Source organism: Electrophorus electricus, chromosome 4 (assembly GCF_041902795.1).
Source record: "Electrophorus electricus isolate QZ-2024a chromosome 4, ASM4190279v1, whole genome shotgun sequence".
NCBI classification, from domain to species: Eukaryota; Metazoa; Chordata; class Actinopteri; order Gymnotiformes; family Gymnotidae; genus Electrophorus; species Electrophorus electricus.
Genome location: NC_137500.1, coordinates 2,991,314 through 3,008,658, shown reverse-complemented (window position 1 = coordinate 3,008,658; position 17,345 = coordinate 2,991,314). Strand labels below are relative to the sequence as shown.

At 39.8% G+C, this 17,345-nt stretch overlaps 1 long non-coding RNA gene and 1 pseudogene across 1 annotated transcript; one reads left to right on the top strand and one right to left on the bottom strand.

The window, feature by feature from the left end:
- Positions 1–3,904: 3,904 nt before the first annotated feature.
- On the top strand, positions 3,905–5,330 carry LOC145657414 (uncharacterized). The gene is made up of 2 exons (XR_014123050.1): positions 3,905–4,985; positions 5,141–5,330. It is a non-coding gene; the product is annotated as an uncharacterized LOC145657414 (long non-coding RNA).
- A 1,826-nt stretch (positions 5,331–7,156) lies between these two features.
- On the bottom strand, positions 7,157–15,945 carry LOC118240949 (immunoglobulin kappa constant pseudogene; annotated as a pseudogene).
- Between the last annotated feature and the right edge of the window lie 1,400 nt (positions 15,946–17,345).

Here is a 17,345-nt window from a genome sequence, read left to right as displayed (position 1 = left end):
CTTTGTTCTCTGTGGTTTTCTTCAACGTAACTCATCCCTGCATCCTGCTTAGTCTCCTAATGTTACAGAAACACCGTCCGACGAAGGATGCCTGGGAAAGGGAAAAAGAGGAAGGGTAAGAAGGGACATAAATGCCCTCCCACAACCCTCGCAGGGAAGCCCTCCTTATTCTTGGGTGTGCTCCTCACTCCCACAGCAGGGGAGAGTGGCACTGGGGGAGTTGGTGAGTGTGGTCTGGGTCGGGACTCGGTGAAGTCGTACGGGACCCACAGACCTGGGCTACTGGGACTGGTACAATGATGTCCAGTACTCAGAGTTGCACTCTGTAGAGTCCTACTACCCCGTGGAGTGACCCTCCATCATCCTAGCCTCACTTCACACTACCACAACAGGGGAGGAGGCCACTGGACGATTTTGAGGAGGCCCTGAATATGGTCCAGGGTCGAACTTTCCAGATTCTGCTGGGTCCTACAACCCCTACATGGACTATTCTGAGGGCTATGCTGAGTATGGAGAGAGAGGGTACAGCGACGTCACTATGCAGTCTGACTTTTAGTCCGATTATGTGGAGGATCCATCGATGGAGGTAGAGGAAGTCCTCCATGGAGATTCTCTTGCAGACAGTAATGTTCACTGGACGTTCACGGGAACGACGAGCCTCCAGCACGTACTGCACAACGCTCCGCCCAGGAGGTTTCACCTAGGCACAATCTAGCCAGTCCTAGAGGTGACTTCCGAGGAGGAGGAAACTCCCTCTACTAGGGCATACAGTCCCGGGACGCATGCACCTGTACCTAAGCCTCATAGAGGAAAGGGGGAGGCCACACCAGTGCCCACTCCAGCCTCCTGAAATGAGTACGCGGAAGTCACCGCCCCCCAAATCAGCGAGGGGCGATTCCCCCACAGGCGGATAGGACTCCAGCCCCGCCGATGACTGGGGGACAGGCTGGGGCTCCTGCCAGCTTACCTGGACTCTAATAGTCCTTTATGTAGTTTTGTACTCGTCCCTGTCACTGTGTCCATCCCCATCACATTGTCTGTCCCAGTCACTTTGTTCCCCTTTGTGTCTGTGCCTGTGCCTGTCAGTGTATCTGTTGTCATCCTGGTCCCTGTCCTACCCCCCTCTGTGCTGCTTACGCCGGCCCGTGTTGGGTTGCTCAGATCTATGGCTTCGCCATTTGACGTTGAATTTGGGGCTGTAGCCTAATAGGCTGGCGCTCCATTGAGGAGGTTGCTTATTTGCGGTTCGAGAGACAGTTGAAGACAGTTGAATTAATGTTTGGACATATGGTTAGAGGATATGAAAGATAGTACAATTGAACAGATCACGGTACAATTGAAAATTAAGAAATTATGTGATAGAATTGCTACATTCCGTTCATTTCAGCCAGGTGACGATTTCTTGGTTTTGTTGCCTCATGTAGGGTCTTCATTACCAATGAGATTTTCAGGGCCATAAATTATCATGAATAAGATCAGTGAGATGGATTATGTGATAGAAACTCCAGACTGAAAACGTAAAACTCTTGTTTGCAATATGAATAGGCTTAAGCAGTATATTCCACGGTCATGTTTAAAACCTGATGTTGTGCCTTCTGCTGTGGCTACGTTGGTACCTGTAAAGGATGAGGATGATGGGTTAGTTCCTTCTGCACCAGTGATGGCTGTGTGCTTGCAACTCCACTATGTTACAGGACTTGGATGGTTATTTATTGCATCTACAGCCAAAAGAGTGTTCTGATGTTAAGTCTTTAACCTTTATGCACCAATGCCCCCTAGCGGGCCAGCCGGCAGGCCCAAACTGGAATACTCAAATAAATTACTTGATAACATTGAATATTCTTAAAGTACAGTACATTGATCAACATAACATTTCTTAGGACTAATACAAGTACGTGCTTCAGATAATTCTGCTTTTGTTACGCAGGATGATTGTTTTCAATATAATGTTATGGCCTTCAGCCATATGCCTATTTTGGTCCTAGATTTTGAACTCTTGAAAAGGTTAGGTAATTGGGTCGTAACAAACACATAAATAAAAATGAGTTTATTGCTATCTTATATGGTTTGAATTGTAAAATCAAATTGAGGAAGAACATTTTGTGAGAGGAACTTCATAGATATATATGATATTCATAGATATTACATTCATGATTGAGATAAAATCATTATAATTGCATGGGGCACTAGTATCAGAGAGACGTGTGGCGTGGGGCACTGGTATCAGGCAGACGTGTGGCATGGGGCGATAGTATCACGGAGACGTGTAGTGTACTAATATCAGGGCTGCTGGTCTGATGCTAAGTTTTCACGTGAGCTGATGTAACCACAGTGAAGGAGCCACAGAAATGCTGAATGTTGAACAAAACACAGTGTGTGCAGTACACAGTACACAGTCCAGAGGACTTGGTTTGTAAACACACCGTCTGGGGGCTGAAAGAGACCCTTCCTTATGCTTCAGGCCTTCCTGATATATCACTGGCTGAAAATGTCCTTGATGGCAGGATAATGTGACCCAGTAATGTGCTGTCTCTGACTAACCTGTCTCTACAACCATGGACCATGCTAGTGTTGTTGGTAACGAGTTTGCACGGGAGATTAATGGCTTGTTCGATAAATGGTGCAAATTGAGTAAAGTAACTTCATTCAAACAGCTTAGAGAACTTGTACTTTGAAAGAATTTTAAGAGTGTTTTGCTGGAAAAACTTGTCTTGCATTTAAGTTGCCAATGTTGGGCCCCTGAGCAAGGCCCTTAACTCTCAGTTGCTCAAGTTATACTCAGTCATAATTGTAAGTTGCTTTGGATAAAAGCATCAGCTAAATGCTGTAAATGTAAATGAGCAAAAACTTGTATGTCTCTCTGATGCTGCAGATGAGTGAGTGTTAACTCACTCCAAATAAAAAAATATATAACAATGGGGACAGTTGCTCACATTATTGCTGTTGACCTGCAGGTGAAGAGCATGAGACAGTAGTTACATCCTGTGTGAAGAAAGAGAAAGATAATATTTTGGACACCTGTTTGTGTCTTGTGACAGTTTTGATCTTTGATTCAGTGCTTGGTCTCTTTCTCCCTTACTCTGATTCTGAGCTTGTTTGATCCTTCTAACTTGGCCACTGTTGTAAATTTGTATATATTAACTATCGATCTTTATATTTTATGTATCTATTTATATATATAAATGATAAATTTGTACATAACATATCTATTTGTATCTATATTGTATGTATCTATTTGTATATTGTATGTATATATTTGTATATTTATGTATCTATTTGTGTGCTCTGGTAAGTAGGGAGTGACTGCCGTTGGCTTTGGGTCCTGGGTTAGTTTGTCTGTGTTTTCACTAAGGGAGCTATTGTAGTTTTATGTGTTTATTTTGTCCTGTGCAGCTTTAGTCAGCATCTTTGTTTTCTAGTGTGGGTTTGTTTGTTGTTTTGTCCTGTGTACCTGCTGCTGTAACACCAGTCTTACACTTTGAACTGTGTGTATTAGATGTTGGATATTTGTTTGTATAATACACTGGCAGACCTTGAACTACGATGGTCTTCTCTGAGGTTTCTTTAACTTACATTCTTAACACAAAACTCTTGTTACAGCCTTAAGCCTAGACGAGGTCGTAATGCTGAAGTAGAGAAATTTACATTTACAGCATTTAGCTGAAGCTTTTTATCCAAAACAACATATAATTATGACTGAACACAACTAGAGCAATTGCTCAGAAGCATTAATTTATATGATTGCTTATTCATTAATTTCTTTATTTGCTAAATACATTTTTATTCATTATCTAAATTACATGTAGTTGAGAACATAATTTGGATCCAATCTTCATACTGTTTTATTGGTAATTATTTCTGTTTCCTGTGTACATAATGTTCAGATATAAAATGAAGAACTGAAACTAGTCTCTAATGTCAATACCAGTCAGAGTGAGAGAGAGCGAGAGCAGTGGGGTGAAACAGATTTGTGTTTACAGCCCTGAGAAACCTGCTCCTTCCCAGAAGCAACACTTTTTGCAGATGTTCAACATTCATTAACCAAACTTATTCAAGCACAACACAATCCAGTACAACACACTCCAGTACAAAGAATCTTACAGTGCAGATAATGAATATTAAAATGATACAAGAACAGTTCAAAATGAAGCTTATTTGCAGTGATAACAAAACCCAAGAATCAAAACCAGCTGAGTGTTGAATTAAGAAAAAAAGAGCATTCTTCAGACTGTAGACTCCATTGTACAGGGCTGTACACTGGTCAGAACACGCTCCTTCACATCTTAGGCATCCACTGTACAACTCACCAGCGCCCCTTGTGGAAAGTATGTAGACAGCAGGCAAAACAGAGATTTGTACAGAGAAGCGATTGAGAGCACTACACCACACACACGTTTGGAAATACTTACATAAAATATACTAGATACTTCTGATTTATCATTCTCTCTTAATCTGTTCTTCAATTCCAGTTACCCAATAATCAGCACGCTGTACCATAGTGTTCTGACATTGTTGATAGTAAACATCTATATATTGCATTATATTATAAAGTTTATAGTTATCAAGTATGGTTGGTTCTGTTAAATATGGTTATTGTATTCAGTGGAGTCATTACTTCAGACAGAGAGGCCACAGAGAGTATTTGATAGATGTGTATTAATACAAAGAGGCCACAGAGAGTATTTGGTAGACATGTGTTAATATAGAGAGGTCACAGAGAGTGTTTGGTAGATGTGTATTAAAACAAAGAGGTCACAGAGAGTATTTGGTAGATGTGTATTGTCACAGAGAGTATTTGGTAGACGTGTATTAAAACAGAGAGGTCACTTTGCATGTGCAGCACCTGCTTCAGTGCTCTGGGAGTGTTTATAGTCCTGTGAGTTTAACACTTCATGACTGAGAGCTGCCTGCCCCAGCAACTTCACCCACAGCAACCATGACTTTGATCCCCATCTTCATCTGCACACTGCTCCTCTGGACTCAAGGTAACTCACTGCTTTACCTCTGTGGTGAACTATCCATGTGACACACGTCTACTACTCTTATTTAAAATGCACTATTCACAGATTTAGAGTAACTAAACAAAAGTATCTGTACAGGCAAATGTTACCTTTTTATGATTTTATTATTTCTTACCCAGGATCCAGAGGTCAGGTAACAGTGACTCAAGATTCAGTGAAATCTGCTCTTCCAGGAGACACAGTCACCATCAGCTGTAGGACCAACCCTGCAGTGCACCGCTGGAGTGATGGAGATGAAGGGATATTCTGGTACCTGCAGAAACCTGGAGAAGCTCCTAAACTCCTGATTAGATATGTGAAAACATTACAGTCAGGAACTCCAGCTCGTTTCAGTGGTAGTGGATCTGGATCTGACTTCACTCTGACCATCAGAGGAGTCCAGACTGAAGATGCAGGAGATTACTACTGTCAGAGTTACCATAGTGGTGATGTGTTCACACAGTGTTAGAGAGTCGTACAAAAACCTCCCTCAGTCAGACTGCACAGAGGCTGCACTGCTGCAGCTGGGACCTACTGCAGGTGTGGAGGGGGAGGATGTGATACAGAACAATGACACACTCTGTGCAGGAGAGATGCCCCATCACACTCACTCACTACTGAACAACACACATCTATAGAAAATCATTCTTCTAGGAACCACAACACACTCACGCACAAGTAACCAAAAAAATCTATAATGAATCACAAAGACACAATACAGACAACACTGTTGCACTTCTGTTAGAGGAGAGTTTTGTAGATATATATGTCCTTCTACTCCTGCTGTCTATGAGTTAGAAATGGAAGGTGTGAACATTAGTATGATCCATCAAGAAGAAACCCACCATTAAACACAATGCTAATGTTGCTGTTGACAATGATAACAGCTCAGACTGAGCTGCATTACCAGAAACATGGAGAAGCTCCTAAACTTCTCCTGTCTCTCTTTTCTTTGATCAGATGATCTCTCTGTTTCTGCTGGAGCAGGTGAAGACAAAACACTACAGTTATTACAATAACAACAACACATGGAATTTATCTAGTGCTTATCAAGAGCCCACAGAGGCACATTTACACACACCCAGTGCATGGAGCACCAGAAACCAGTCACAGCACTGCAGTACTGAGACCTTTGGTCTCTTGGGGCAGGTAGTTATTAGTGGAGAGAAATCTCTTATAGTAGCATGAAATACTTCTACCAGCAAGTACATTTCCTGTTAATTATAAATCTTTTTTACCAACAAGCAAAGGTCTAAAAGTAAAGCTTTTTAGGGGGTAAAGACATGAGAAATGCCACCAGACGAAAAACCTTTCAGTAAAGTTTTCTCTCTCACACACAAACACTAATTTTGTTTTGGTGTGAAGGACATGCCTGTGTCATTAATGCACTGTGTGACTCTTCCTCAAATCATATAAAACATACCAAACATTAAACAGTTCTTTACTGTTACATTTATTATGTTTAGCTTGAAGCTTTATTTTATCCAAACAGATAACAGAGGCCTGGAGCATAGATTTTCTATCATAAAGCCCATTGTAAAAATATGTCGACTGTGGGTTTTCAATAAAAAGTAGGTTGTTTTTTATATGAAACCTGTAATTTTTTTGCAATAAAAAATACATTTATTACCTCCTAACAGACCCATGACAATCTTTTATTAAAAAAACCCAGCTTGTGCTAAAATGTGATATGCAGTTAGTTTCTGGCATAAATTTAGAAAAAGGTAATACTATTATGGTATATGGAGGGGGCAAAATATGTTTTAGCACCCACTTCATGATGTTAAAAAATATACTGACTTACACCTTACAGTTTCTAGTGAATGAAACTTATGTTGAGTCATCTTATTTCCTGGTTCCTTAACAAACTTTACCAAGAGTGGTCAAATGGCAACATTATCAAAGTTTAATCCTATAACTCATTACACACACGGACTTCTGCAGTACAGACAATTAGCACTTTAAAGGCATTTCTTGTTATGTGCAATGTTGGCAAAGAATCTTCAATTAAGAAACTATAATGTTGTTTGTTCACATTTTTTATTTCATTTTGACCAATAAACAGAGGAACATTTGAGTAATAAACACAGTTGAACTAAAAGACAGCACATTAATGAGTGAGAGGAGAACACTTCAGTACACATGTGGGAGATTCACTACTCAGCACACTGCTCTCTACTCAGTGTCTGTGTGACAGGAGACTGGGAGTCCTTGGTGGCCTCACAGGTCACTGTCTTCTTCAGCCACTCCTCCTTCTGGAGGGTCAGGATGCTGCTCCAGCTGTAGAGGCCGTCCTTCTGCAGAAGCCCGGAGCTCTGGCTCACCCCCGAGCTCCAGCTGCTACCAGCCACCTTCCAGCTCAGCTTCCAGTCTGAGGGGAAGCCCTTGTTGGCCAGACACACGAGTGTGATCTTCTCCTGCTGCAGCTGTACACTGGAGGGGGGCAGGACCGTGAGGGTGGGCGGGGCATCACCCAGGAGACACAACACGGTCTACAGCTCAGACAGGCAGGAACCGTTAGCAGGAAAATCAGTTGTGTTTCACTTCCTCTTCAGTGAGGAACAGAAGTCAGAAACGTATTAGATCAACTTTTTTTTTTTTTCAATATTATTTTCCCTGGACATTAGAACCCCAATATATTCAATTAATGAAACATTTAAATAAATATAATGTATAGTCATACATAGATTAAAATGGAAGTATATTTAACAGACGGTGGTTCATCAGTATGCGAGTATTACGGTTAAAGTGCTTTGCATTGACAACCTCCACTCAGGGACAAACACTTATACTAATGAAAATTAACCCAGTAGGCAGAATAAAGGTTTGCTGGCGGATATTGCTGAAACATTTATGCTTTTACCAAAAAACGCTAATAATGTGGGTCGATTTACACTAAAAGCTGTAATAACACTGCAACGGTTAGGATAAATGCGCTAATAAAATCACCTTTAATGCGCTTTAATAAAGAGACCTTTATTACAAACAATACCTACTTAAAACTGTGATTTACTGGGAATAAAAAGTGAAGTTCTTCTTACGTCCAGTGTCCTCCACACTAACTTCGTTTAAGGTCCGTACATAAACCTGCTCTAAACACACTGCCGTCTCCTCTCTTTACAGCGCCGTAGTTTAGCTTCAGAGTTAATGAACGATACAACCCCAAAGACGCTTGTTTTTCTTTTCTTTTTGTGTAGTGAAAGAAGTTATCAAAGATACTATATACATACAATATACAATTAGAAATAAAGATAAATAAAGATAGAAAAATAAAGACAGTAACTACATTAATTTTGAATAAAGAGTGCAAGTTACTTAAATCCAAATGAGAGTTTTGTGCCGCTAAAAGTGTGCGTGTGTGTATGAACCTGTTTCGCAGAACTGAATTCGGTGATCCCTTTAAACTATTTCAGACTTATATCGTTAATGTTTATGCGTTAGATACATGTAGACTTTGTAGAATCATAGCAATTGATTATAAGAATTGTGTTTTTAGATATATTTATGTACACTAAAAACAATGTTTAATGCAACATCCAAATCAAGATAATTTATCTAATGACATAAATAAATGTGTTCTAGATGTATAATTTAGGAATTTGAGTATTTGTAAAAACGTTTTGATCCTGCAGTATGCGAGTATTACAGTAAAAGTGAACTGCACCGATAAAGCTGCAGTCAGGTACCGATATTTCTGACTTTTAAAATAAACCCAGCATGCAGATGAAGTCTTGTTGAGAGATATTCCTGATACATGTATGTTTTTACTACTGAAGGACACTTAAGAAACTCTCCATCGGTATAAATTAAAAGGTCTATAAGGACATATCAATGGTTATGATATAGGAAGATACTTAACAAAGTCACAATTAGTCTATAAAAGAGTACGGGTAGTTAACAAAAGCACCGTGCGTTCTGATGCAACGTTACCTAATGTGGATTAATAGTGTCACCTAATGTGGATTAAAAGTTAAAGTCTACTTATGTCTAACTGACATGTTTTGTTCCGCCACCGAAAGTCAACCACAGTGCTACAATCTCATTTCCAGGTATAAAAGGGTCCTGAAGACACTATTAGGAAGCTTTATGCCCAACCTTGTGTTTTCATTTGTGTGTTTGTTATTTGCTGTTTTGATTGTTCTGTGCTCTGACCCTGTTAGTCTACTTCCACAGTGAGATTCGCTTTGGCCTTCTGCTTGTTCTGTTGCCCTTATATCTAGTGTATATAGTGTATACAGTGTCTATATTTTAGTTTGTATAGTCTGTATTCACTTGTGTCACTTCACACCAGGTGTAGGGTGGGGTGCTGTTTGTTCTGCAGTTTTGGGTTTGTCTCTGTTTTGTGTCTGGTGAGGGAGATAAGAAAGTGTGTATGTGTTTTGGTTTTCTCATTTTGTTTCATTAGGTTTTGTAGCCCCACTTATGGTCAGTGTCACAAAGGTCCACCCTCCTCACGTCCCTGATGTCATGGTTTCCCTGTCTTCCTGCACTCCCTTGTTCCAAGCCTTAGTTTCATTTTCTCCACCCCCGTCTGTTCCTCTATTCCACTCCTTGTTTTAGTTTCCACTCTTCCCATGTTCACCTGTATCTGTTTAGTGTCTGCTTGTCTTGCTTATCTAAGCCCTGTAGTTTTGTCTTCTGGTTGTTTGTTATGGTGGTAAGTTATGTCTCTCTGTCAGGTTTGCCTTATGCCTGTTTTACTGTTGCCGTCATTGCTTTTCTGTGTATTCCAACCATGTGTTATTACCCTCAGCAGCCCTTAGCCTGTTTGTTTTACCCTTCGTGTCATGTTTCCTACATTTAATAAACCACCTCCTGCAATTGCATTCTACCTCTGCCTGTTCCTGTCGGAAGCATTAGTCAGTTTCATTATTCTTGTTTGGTGATTTACCATTTTCAGTGTTGACCCATCTGAAGTCTTTCTTGTGTGATTTGTGCCTATTGTATTACACTATTATATAATTGATCATAATACAACAGTCACTGTTTCGTCCCTGATTTGTTCCATTTTGTTTACTCACATATCCATAATTCATACTCACTTTCACTTGCCAATTAACCCCAATTCATCATTTACTAATTTCTGTCACAGACCCTACCTGGACTGGGTCATAACAGAAATTAGGGGCTCATCCATTTTTGGTTGTGTGCATTTGTTGGGCATTTTTTTTTCCCTGGGGAGTGTGAGATTGTTGCTAGCTGTTGGGTTAGGATGGTTCCTTTCAGAATAGTGGATTTCTCACTCTGCCCTACTATGGAGGTATTTGATAGGTGTTGTAAAGACGGTCTTCATGCTACAGCAGATTTCTTTGACATAATGATACATTGGCCTCAAGGTAGACATGAAGGCCATTTTGTAGGAAGTCTTGGTATTGGAGAATATCCTCCCATAAAGAAACAAGGTCCCTGGGGTTCCGCCTAAACCTCTTGGGTTAATCCCAGAGGCCTACCAGCAGAACTTCAGGCAACTAGACAAACACCCCTCTAAACTTATGTAGAATTTGTATGGGAAATCTGTGTAATTTGATAAATGGTGTGCTGCCTGTCAGTCAGAGCTTTCATGAGCTAAAGGAACTCATGTTAGAAGAATTCAAAATCTACTCTCCCACACAGGTAGTGGTGTGTTTAAATAAGCAGAAGTATCGACTCTCTCAGACAGCTTTTGCTGCCAATGAATTCATGTTAATACACAAAACTTTGCTTCTCTGCCTGTGCCAAAAAGAGAAACCCATCCTTGCAAGACTGTCCCATTACCCCACAGAAAAAGTGAAGTCCCTGAGAAACGGGCATGTTTTTACTGTCACAAAAGAGGGCACTTGATAGCTGCTTGTCCAGCTTTGATGCGTACAAAGACATGAAAGGTAACTGCGGTCGGTCAGTTTTGTCGGTCCATTTTTGTTTATTGATTGTGTTAAATTCATCCTATTCATCATTTAATAATTTCTGTCACTGCTCCTATCTAGACTGGGTTGTAACATCTGTTTCAGCAACATGGAACTCAATGTGTGTCAGAGCCCTGGACAGCTCCCAGAACAGAGCTAATGAGACCCAGGTGAAGCTCATCAGAAAGACACTCCTGAACTCACCCAATCCACTGATCTCCAATCAGCCCAGAGCCAGATGAAGAGCCAGCTGTGCTGAGGGAGGAACTGCTGTTGTCTCACACATTGCTCATCTTCTTCTCAGAGGCAGAGAGCCAGTGATCCCCAAAAGTCGAGTGAACATGCAGATTTACAAAACACATCAGATTCTTACCCACACCTGGCCAAATAGAAAGAATTTTCCTGATATATTCTTCTGTGTTTCCTGTTTGTCCTACAATGTATTGAACAGAAATAGCACAGGTCACATTGCACAACAGAAACCAACAGAAATAAACAATAAATACCTTATTACAACAGCCTGCTGATCATGTAATTAAAACAAAGGTAAGCTTCTCTCCTTGCACTGTCTGGCTTATCATTCATGTTGCGTTCATTTTGTAATAAACTGCGGTTGGATTCTCACAGTGACTCTGGGTCAGTGTTGTTATAGAGATGTAACCTGCTATGGGTAGAGAAGATCTCACCATGGAAGAGCAGGTGAGTAGCAGCCTGTGTAGAGTAGAGAGGCTCACTGTCTACTATGGACAGTCTTATAAAAAGAAAAAATGGCATTTTCCTTCACAAAGTTGAATAAGGAGAGTTTGATACGTGGAACTGACATACTGTGAACCTCAAACACTATTTACTCCTTTTTCAAATACAAATACCACATAAGCCAAACAAGGCAGTAAAATGAGCCTGTTCCAAAATCCTAGAATATTACACAACAGTCTTGACTCATTGATATTCATGCTCCTAAAAGTTGCATATGTCACATTCTAGCCCAGATGACATTACAATCGACCTGCACAGTTAAAGCTTCAGCAGTTCTGCAGGTGTTGTGAAGAACAAAACAATGACAACAGACCAACAATGAAAATGGCAGATTACATACAGAAATGTACCATTCCAGGCTGTGATGATGATGTCACACCCTTCTCAAGGAACCACACTGTTAATGGGCTTTCTTTGTATTAATATTTACAAGATTCCAGACAACTTTTATTCATATAAGCTAGTTTACTCTGCAGATTTGACTCCAAATAATTTTTCAAACACTTACATTTTACATTTAAATTTTTGGCATTTAGCAGGAGCTCTTATCTAGAGTGATTTACAAAAGTATTTTGTCATCTTGTAATGTTCTGAGCACGTACAGAGATGGAGTCAGTCACAGTAAGTCAGTTTCATCTTTATTAGAGAACACATTTAGTTCACAAACAGAATCCAAAGTACATAAGCCAAGTTCATAATTCAGAAAAGCAATGCACAATGTAAACCAAAACAAATAGGGATCGGGCAAAGAGAGTAATCCAAAACACAGGCGGAGATTCAACAAACCAGAAGCAACACACAAAACAACAAACGTAACACGGTTTGACAAGACTTCCGAAACACAAACACAAACAGCTTCACTCAGTGTTTGACACTTATCATTTAAATCATTATGTAATAGATACTTACATCACTGGACCGCCACCTGTTTGGGCCTGGGTCTTTTTTCTATTGGGTATAATGGAGGTCAAATTTGAACATATCCAGTAAGATCAAATTTGGAGAATTGTATAAATGCATTTAGGTGTTGCTTTAAAATAAACATTATACTGGAAGAGTTGAATATTTAACTGGTCCTCATACTGTTTCAGCCTAACTTGTGCTTTCTCTGCATGATTATTGTTTCTTGTTTCTCATCTTGCTCTTGTTTGTTCACCCTATTTTATTTTCTTCATCATGTCTGTCATTTCTTGCCGATCTGCCCGTCTCCATGTTTCATCCCTGGAATGTTCTATCTGCCTTCCAAAAAGGCCATACAGGTCACTGACCTGCTGCCAGGGTAATGAGTACAGTTAAGAATCAGTTACAGGAGTTTTACAATAAGCTGGTTGAGACACATATCAATCATCCTTACGCTACTGACATCAGTAGAGCGGCTGTAGTGGTAAAATCATTATAACTATTAGAGAGAGCACACAGACTGATACTCTGTAGTACTGAAGAACGGTAGTGCATCTGGAAAATCTGGCTCTTGTCTGCTTTAAAGCAGAGTGTCACCAAATCAGACCTGTGTTCTCTATGTAAAGTAAATAAAGATTTACATCATTGTGTTATATATTCAGTATATTCTCAGTTTGTGCTGCGATTAGTAATCTAGAGACACTTGCTGAAGTTATGGAGATATGTGGGTTTGGACCACCCCAGCCCTGATATGGTATAGGTAAAAGAAACCATGGAAAAATAAACCAGTCAGACCAGATAGAAACTTCTGTTTTAAGCACAATAATTTTGTTCTCATCAAAATTTCCTACTAAACATGAAATGGCTTAATATGTAAACCTGTATTCCTGCTTGGTTTATTGTAGAACAAAAACATGAAAGGCTTTATTGCCAGCGTGCACTATATAAAGGCTTGTGTGACTCAGCAGTTACTGCCAGTAGAGGTCACTTTTGAAATCTGATCATTTAATCCGACTAAGCAAAGAGAGTTGCTTAATTGGGGGATGATCTCCCACATCCATATCATGAACGATCTCGGAGGTCTGAGTTGGTATATCAGAAGACAAACCATGATATCGGGTAATTAAAGACTTAACATCAGAACATTCTTTTGGCTCTAGATTTGATAAATCACCATCCAAGTCCTGTAGTATAGTGGAGTTGGGCAAACGCGCAGCCATCACTGGTGCAGAAGGAACTAACCCATCATCCTCATCCTTTATAGGTACCAACATAGCAACAGCAGAAGGAACAACATTAGGTTTTGAACGTGACAGTAGAATATACTGCTTTAATTTACTGATGTGGCAAGCATGAGTTTTATGTTTTCGGTCCAGAGTTTGTATCACATAATCCGTCTCACTGATTTTATCCATGATAACATATGGTGCTGAAAATCTTGTTTAGAATGACATGAGGCAACAAAACCAACACCTCATCACCTGGCTAAAACGAACAGACTGTAGCAATTTTATCGTATCTCCTCTTCATTTTTGATTGCACTGCAGCTAACTCCTTTTAACAAGTTAACAAGCGGATTCTAACGATTCTTTAAAATGACTCACATAATTTAGCAATCCTAAATTCGGCTCATCGCTTTGTAGCCATCAATCCTTCAAAAGTTTCAGAGGTTCTCTAACCGTATGTCCAAACACTAATTGAGCAGGACTGAAACCAAGAGACCCCTGAACAGTCTGTCCAAGCGCAAATAAAACTAAAGGAATTCCAAAGCTGCTTGGGTCTCAGAGTGGTGAGTACTCGATACCCTATAGACAATTGTTCATAGACAACTGTTGTAAAACTTGGGCAAATATTTTGGATAGAAAATTGGATCCTTGGTCAGTCTGAATGTACTGTGGTAAACCAAAAATAGAACAAAAGTTAAATTATGGACTTAAATTTTATGTTGTGCAATGGAATAGCCTCTGGAAACCTTGTAATGGCACACATTCCTGTCAGAAGCCGATGTCCCGTTTTTGTTTTGAGCAGTGGGCCTACGCAGTCTGAAAGAAGTGTATCAAAAGGAACACCCACCACAGGTATAGGCCGAAACAGGGCAGGCGGCATCTTTTGCTTTGGTTTGCCGGTTAGCTGACAGGTATGACAAGACCGACAATAGTCCCTCACGTCAGACTAACACTGGCCAAAAGAAATGCTGTAAGATGCTGTAAGGACTAAAAAGGGAACAACATAAAAAGAAACACGGAGACACACTCTGTACGGGGTTTTCAGTCAGTGATGTTTGTTTTTTTTATTTTATATGGAAACAAAAACACATTCTCTCTATCTCTCTCTCTCTCTCTCTCTCTCTCTCTCTCTCTCACTATATATATATATATATATATATATATATATATATATATATATATATATATATATATATATATATATATATGTAAAACCGAATCTAAACAGGAGTGTTTCTTCAGGGTGGGCTTTACAACAAAGCAACAAACAAAAAATCTACTAAAGTGAATTCAATCACTAACCCCCCTAAAACAAAAGAAAATAAAATACAAATCACTCTTACCTCAACTCCTTAATCACAAAAACAGAAATACAACAACAAAGCAAAAAGAACACAGCGTCCATCCCTACAACTCCAAACAATAAGAAAAGAACACTTAATGTTTCTGACAATCAAATATCTGTATATGACTGTATATGACAGATAGAAGGTTAATTATCCCTTTAACCAATCAGGTCATCCGTTGTTTTGACCGTATTATTTCTACAGCTCACTGGTTATTAGTGCGCCCTCATGCGGGTAACCTGAAAAACACATTTTAACACCACAGCACGAGGAAACAACTCAGAAAATCACAAGGACATAACAAGGAGTTACAGAAAAAAAGATATTAGCTTTGGAAGTGTTTTAATACTTCAGCATAAGATTGTGAGGTCATCCACATGTTAAACACTAAAGGTCTGACCATGTGGTGTGGAGGTGGGGGTCAAACACAACCTGTGTTAGTTCATGTCTATGATGAGATAAGATAAGAAAAGACTTTATTATCATTGTACTTGTACAACAAAACTTAGCTCACAGAGGGACCAGCAGCAATAACAATAATAAATAATATAAGAGAAATATTAGCAGTGCTACATATGTATACATCAGACTTAGTGCAAACAATGAAGTGTAAACAGGAAGTGTGAACAGTGAAGTGAGTGTAGGAATATGGACTGTGTTGTTACGGGGCATAAACATGTTCTCTTTACTAAGAATGAGGCCTTTTGTTTTTCTTATTTAGTTCATTTAATCAGGGTAATGATACACTCACCAGCACAAGAGGAATGAATGTTAGGTGGTGTTGGTGTAGCTGTAGGGAGAGTGAGCCACCAACCTGGACAGCAGGGGGCGACATAGTCTACCTCAGCAGGACTAGAGAGAGAGAGAGAGAGAGAGAGAGAGAGAGAGAGAGCGAGAGAGAGAGAGAGAGAGAGAGAGAGAGAGAGAGAGAGAGAGAGAGAGAGAGAGAGAGAGAGAGCAGTGGGGTGTAACTCAGATTTGCATTACCAGGGCTGGGTGATTCTCTTTCTCCCAGAATAGAGCCACACTTTCACCAGATGTTCTGATCTGTTTAGATAAGCTCACTCAGGCACAAGAAACTGCCTGGTAACATTAATAAAGATCTTATTTTCTTATAAAAGAGCAGACAATGTCCAAAATGAAGCTTTATTTCAGTGGAAGTAACAGAAATGCCAGGACACAGAACAGAATACAGACAGAGCTGCTGCATTCTGCTCTCCTGCACTGGTCAGAACTCCCTCCTTCACCTCTGAGACGTCCACAATCCAGATTACCACTCACACTGAGTTTAGTGCCTCATCCACGAGTCACCCATAGTGATACATTCTAACGAAGCTGTCATTCAAAAACCTCTTTGACTTTATAGCGACTACATACACACACAACCCTAAGCTTCATATTTCAGAAATGGATCATTTTTAAATCTTTAATTACTTTTCACATCTTTACCCAAACTATTTACATTTTATGGCATTTAGTTGACACTTTTATTCAAAGCAACTTACAGTTATGACTGAACACAATTTGAGGGTTAAGGGTCTTGCTCAGGGGCCCAACAGTGGGGACTTGAACTGGTGACCTTTTGATGAGTAGTCAAGTACCTTAACCACTAATATTTAATGAATATTAATAATCTAGTTTAGTTTGTATTGTCATGACAGCTAAGAGAGGAGGAATTTGGTATAATTTTTTATACAGTTGCTTAAGCTTCATTTTGAAAACAGGGCTCATTTTGTCAGATCACTACACACATTTCACATAGCAACATAAAAGTAGCAGAACACCTCAGTTCATTTGCAAAATAATTTATACAATAACATGACAATTTGATGATGTTGTGTACTCTGTCTAACGTGAGTGTGTGGACTGTGATGATGGTGTGTAGTCTGTCTAATGTGAGTGTGTGGACTGTGATCATGGTGTGTAGTCTGTCTAAAGTGAGTGTCTAGACTGTGTTGTTGTAAGGACCCAGGTTGCCATGGCAATGGACTCCATTCTGTGTGATTGTAGCCACATTGTGATGTTACCACCACGCTGGCCCTGGACATTCAAAATAGCTCTGTGGCCAGTGATGTTTTTCACTCTTCTTATATTTGTCAGGTTAAGTCCAGACTACATTGTGTTGACCTGATAGAAACGTACTTGTAAAAAGATGCGTGCAGCAAACAATACTGAGGTGAACACATCACATGAATACATTACATACTTCCATATATTTATACTGCAGGTCTTTTA